The following is a 6,284-nucleotide window of genomic DNA, read 5'->3' on the forward strand; positions in this document are numbered from 1 at the left end:
TCTCACGTAAACAAAATAGTAAGATAAATAATTACAAAATAATTTTATATTATGAACATTTACTATTGTTTAGATAATTTGTCTCAAAATTGATTTTGCATTTATAATTATCAAATAAGATTTTAATATACATTGTAATAATGCATATTAATTTAATGTGAGGGGATAAAGAAAAAGAAGTTAAGAAAGAATAAGAAATTAACAAATCAAAGTTGGAAGGAGAAGACTTACACGTGGCAACATATTGTAGAAAAAAAGTTATATTAAAAAATATTATAAAAATTTAAAATAAATTGATAAAAACTTACGTTAAAAATAATTTTAAAAAATAAAACAAATATGTGAGTTGATTTGAATTATAATTGAATCAAGAATATAAATTTATAAAAAAAAATCATTGAATTAAAATGAGCAAATATTTTAAATTCATATTGAAAAATAAATTTGGTTTAAATTCTTCTTATAAGAAATTATATCTTCTCTTATTTAAGATTTCTATAGCAAACACATGGTTAGGATTTAACTATAGTAGGATTTTGAAAGAAAATAAACAGGAAAATATATTTTTGTTTATATGAGTTGTCAAACTGTATGCACAGGAAAACATAGAAGGCTAGTACATGATATCTGCAAAAGTAAATTAAATGTGGGTCTCAATGTATTTTAGTCTTTCTAGATCTGACATTGAAATGACAACATGTTGGTCTCTTAATAGTAATACTATATTGAGTATCTCTATCTTTTACATTTTCAATAATGAAATATCACAACAATTTTGATCTCATATCTTTATTCAAAATAAAATGTTTTAATGATCATAAATGAAATAATAAATAAATTATTTTACGTTATTATTATAATATTAATAAAAAAAGGAGACAAAAGAGAAAACAAAATTTAAAAATATAATTTATTTACTTCATAGAAGAAAAATAGACAAAAATCAAGAACTAATCAATATATTTTTTTATCAAATTGTTTTATCAAAATTGTTTACAAACTATAATATTATAAAACAACACCAAAACACTATGCACTCCCACAAATTCAAATATTATATATAACTCATAACACCAAACCAAAACTATAATAAATTTTTTTACCAATTTATTATTCAAATATGATATATTTTTTATGAGATAAAAAGAATAATAAAAGATGAATTACAGTGATTTAGTTATATAATACTCAAAATTTAAATATTTCTCCTTCAATTTTATTTATTCATTTGTTTAAAAATAATGTATTATTTAAATATGACATTTTTTATGAGATAAACAGAATAATAAAAAATGAATGTTGATAAATATAATACCAAATTCAAAGTGACCGTATGGCATATTTTAATGGTACAAATTAATGATATAAATTTTTTGTGATCACAAGACATTATTTTAATGATATGATTTAATGATATAAATCCATAATGATCACAAAACATTATTTTAATGATATAAATTTTGATAAAACATCATTTATAAAAAAAAATATTAAAGAGAATGATAAATCCAATTAACCATTATTTATAGTGATCCTATAAAAAATCATAAATTAATTTAAATTACTATAAAAATAATTAAGTACAGGTTACAATGAATTGATTGTGGAGAAAAGATGGAGTTGAAAATTGAAATTAAAAATAATGAAGTAGAAGAAAAATAGTGAAAGCACGGGAAATGAAGATTGCTTATACCCACGAATAAGAAAAAAACGTATATGTTTTGATTTTTTATAAGAAATACATTTTTTTATTTCTATAATATATAGAATCAAAAGTAAGTTTATGTAGTTAAACTCAAATTCGACCGATTAATATATATATATATATATATATATATATATATATATATATATATATATATATATATATATATATAACTATTGTTTTAATTTTAGCCTATTACTATAGTGAAAACGTGTCTGACAGGAAAAAATGGAGTTGTGTGCCTCTTTTCTTTTCATGATGTAGTCTGCTGTAGCTGTCCAACTCCAAACAAATGTCTAATCTCTCTCTTATCACAATTTAATTTTTTATAGTATTGAGATCCACCATCACTCTCACAACTTTCTTCATGTTATCATTGTTTCACTCATCACTGCCACCAATCTCACAACTTCACTTTTGTATTCTCCTTTTGTCATCAATACAATTAAAAATTCAATAATATGAAAGACAATAATATACTTGGAAATACAATATTTCAAGATGCAATTAAGATTAAAGATAGACAATAATATTGTTTTCATATTAAAGATCATAATAATATATTATTGCCGTAACAAATATAAACAAAGGGTACAACAAATAGAATAATAATAAAAGTTGCATTAACATAAAGAACAAATATCCATTTTGAATTAATCTATAATTGATTACAATATAACAAATACTTTTGATGTCAAAATCATAATCTTCTTGATACCTCTTGAATTTGGATACCATCCTTCCATTCCATTGTTCCATTTTATAATCCTATTCAATACATATAACAAATTAAAAATCTCAAACATAAATTAAAAATATAAACTTAAAAATATTTTAAAAAATAATAATTATTTGACAAATCTTTGCTACATTTAACTTACAGAAAAATAATTAGGATAAAAAATTTATAGTTGTTGTTACAATTATAAATAAATTTTAACATATCGATTTATTTAACAAATAACTCATTGGATTGGCTACCCAGTTATCAAAAAAACAATTGCACACTTATAAAAGGCTTTCTAAAATAAAATAAAAATACAAACTTATTTGAATGAGGGCGAAAAATCGCAACAGTAAAAACACAAAAGTTGAGCAAGGTGAAATTTGAAAGATGAAAAAGGCGATATCTGAAAAACACAAAAGGAAAAAAATCGAAAAACCGCAACATCAACATTTCAGCATTGCAACACACACATATTGCTCACAGTTTGACTTTGAACACAATAAAATCGAAAATAAAAAGTATGACCTTTTAACATATCAAAACATGGAAAACAATGGCAAAAGTGAATAGACAGACCTTGTAAGTATGAAGAAGATGAGAGTTGATTTCAAATCTGGTGGTTTTGATATCAGATTCGGTGATTTCAATTTCAGATCTGATGTTCCCGTGGTTTCAATTTCAGATCCCTCACCGGTAAAATCGGATCCAACCTATAACCTGGAAAATAAACCACAAAATCATCAAATCAACTACAAAAATCCTATCTACAGAATCAAAACCCTAAGTTTATAAGAAAACCAAACAAAACCCATACTTTTTTAGCTTCAAAATTCACCGGCAAAACTCGATCCGTCTATAACCTGAAAAACAAACCACAAAAGAGTTAGAAGAGGATGGTGATGATGTTATTACAGAATGAAGGTGGGGAAGAAAAAGAAGGGGAAGGTTGAGGTAGAAGACTCAGTCGTCGGATAGAAAGAGAAGAGAGAAAAAGAGAAATAGAAAGATTGAAACAATATGAAAGAAGAGAAATAGAAAGAGATGATGTAGTAAGAGAGAGAGAAGACATTGTAAAAACAGAGAAAGGTGGAAGATGGGTTTGAGAAATCAGAGAGATGGAAGAGAGAGACAACAAAGAGAAAAAGGTTGGAAAGGCTTTATAAAATTGTGTTTTCAAGAAAGATTTACAAAATATATTGTTGGAAAGGCTTTTACTTGGAAAAAGCGTGGAGGAGGAGGTTTTGCTGTAACCAAGAAGATTTGCACAATTCCAATACCTTTTCTCACGTTAGTATTAATGATGGAAAATAAAATGGACAATTGAAAGGGTATGCAATGATTAAGGAATATATATTTTTAATTAAAATATTAAAGGAGATCCAATTACCGTTATGTCCCCGAATATCACCCTCAAATTGGTGATTAAAGGGATAATAAAAGAATTTCATATGTCATGTACTTTATTATATTAAAAGTAGATATTTTTAATAAAGACAAATTATAGAATAAAAATATAAAAAATGAGAGACATAAAATTAAACCATTAAACAGTTACAAAAATGATAGTTGAACATGATGTAAAAATAAACATTAATATTTAATAAAAAATGTAATGTTAATAATAATTTAACATAGTTTGTTTTACAAAATAATTTATTTTGGACAGAAATTAATTCATATTAATGTATTTCTCATTGTTTAAAAGCCATATATTCATTTCACTTTGTATAAAATTATATAATATTTTGACCATTTTACAGGAAATAAAATAAAAAGTGGAATTAATTTTGCATAAAAAAACCTACAAAAATTTTCAATATAGAAAAGGCCTAAAGGTCTAAAAAACTCCAACAAATGACATCCCAAATAATATAATCTTCAATTTATTTGATAGATTTGGAAGAATGAAGAGTTTGTTGTTATTCAAAATAAGGTTATAGTTGTGTACTCAATTCGCACATCGATTTTCTTCATGTCAAAAATAGATAAACTTGATTTTGTGTCATCTTTTTAATTCTATATATTAAAGTTGAGAAGTTGTGGTCTTCCCCAACATCTTTCTAATTCTACCATATTTATTCAAAATTTTAGTCACTCTCAAGTCCCAACCACTAGATTTGAAATTTTCTCTTGATAAATTAGCTTCATCCTATGCCACATTGTCCACATTTCTACAACAAAAGTATCATAGAAACCAATTCACTCGTCCAATTTTTTAGATAAATCCTTTAATAAGCCTCAACACTTTACTGTGGAAGTAAATTTCTTGTTAGTAACATCACAACTCATTGTTATACATGTGATACCACATAACAAGTTTGATTTACAAGCTCAGGTTTCTAACATTGTTGTACACATGATTGTCATTCTCGACCTCCTACACCAAATGCATAACACATATCTGTATAAGGACAATATCAAAAGACATGAATTCATGGCTCTTCAGTGTCCCCACGTCTATTGGAATCAATAGAAATTGTTAGAAATTTTTTATTTATATAACATTGAATAGAAAAATTGAAAAATAAAAAATGATAATAAATATTAAAAAATATGATGAGAAAATAAACATTTTTTAATAAAATAAAATTTTAGAATAAAAAATAAAAAATAAAAAATAAAAAAAGATAAGAAACACAAAACCTAACTAATTAAACAGTTAACAAAAATTGATAGTTGAACATTATGAAAAAATAAACATTAATATTTAATAAAAATTGTAATGTTAACTATAATTTGAAATAACTCCAAAAATTCAAATAAATTCTTGCATTTGAGATGCTATATTAGAGTGTTGAATTCTTTGTCCAAATAACATAATTCTTATTCTATTAATTCTTATTCTATTAATTCTTATTCTATTACTTATATCCTTACTTTTGTCCATTGCAATTTTGTTGAACTCGATCAAGGAAAGCTCGTCCTCCTTTACTTTTTTGTTTTTTCTACTTGGCGTCTCTTCGGTTCTACTCTTCAGTTCTCTAACTTTATATGCATTATTAATCTTTTTTCACCTCTCTCTTGAGAAAAATGCCTAAAATTAGAGAAAGTTAGTGAACACAAACTTAAAAAGCTCTAGTATTTAGAATATAATTATTTGGATTTCATAACCTAAGAACCGTCTATATAATATAATATATTTAGAATTAAACACTTGTGCTCACCATATTTCCTATTATTGCTACAAACCTTACCAAAAAATTCATTTACAAGAAATTTTATTTTCAAATGGTAATTAAATTACAAAGGAGTCCCACATATATCATTTTTGTTAACGTGGCTCTAAAATATCTATCATTATATTTTATAGCATTTTCATTCAAATCTCATCAAACACTCTTGAATTAGTATTGTTTAGATTATAGAATCTAAACATGTTCGAAATTTTGGTCTGGATTCTAAAATTTGAACGAATAAAATTACACATTAAAATTCTAAAATTCTAACATTATGTTTGCTCATGCATATTGTTTTTTAAGTTGTTTCCATTGTCTTATGTGGTGATTCTTTCATTGATGCGAAATCAAAAGTTGACGATGATATGTAGATTCAGAAACTAGAATTACACCTCATATTGTACATTTAGTTATGTACTGTATTGATTCTCATAATGTCATCTGTGGCCCACGACTGATAAAAAATTTACTTTACAAGATAAATTTTTACAAGGATTCGAAGTGAAGCTGAGAAATTAGGATTTACTATTGTTATTCCAAAATCAGATAATGCTTTTTAACAACATTCTTGAAATGAGAATGAACATTTAGATTAAATGACTGTGCTTATGTCAATCTTAAGTCTGTGTCACTACAGTTACAAGGTATTGTCTATTTTTGGAGTAAGAATTCTCAT

The 6,284-nt window shown here is 24.8% G+C and overlaps 1 long non-coding RNA gene across 1 annotated transcript; it reads right to left on the reverse strand.

Annotated features, from left to right (window-relative positions):
• Positions 1–2,308: 2,308 nt before the first annotated feature.
• Positions 2,309–3,595, reverse strand: LOC131648332 (uncharacterized). Its single transcript, XR_009298118.1, has 3 exons — positions 3,247–3,595; positions 3,009–3,149; positions 2,309–2,473 (listed from the first exon to the last, which is right to left on the reverse strand). It is a non-coding gene; the product is annotated as an uncharacterized LOC131648332 (long non-coding RNA).
• Between the last annotated feature and the right edge of the window lie 2,689 nt (positions 3,596–6,284).

This window comes from Vicia villosa, linkage group LG2 (genome assembly GCF_029867415.1).
Source record: "Vicia villosa cultivar HV-30 ecotype Madison, WI linkage group LG2, Vvil1.0, whole genome shotgun sequence".
Taxonomy (NCBI): Eukaryota; Viridiplantae; Streptophyta; class Magnoliopsida; order Fabales; family Fabaceae; genus Vicia; species Vicia villosa.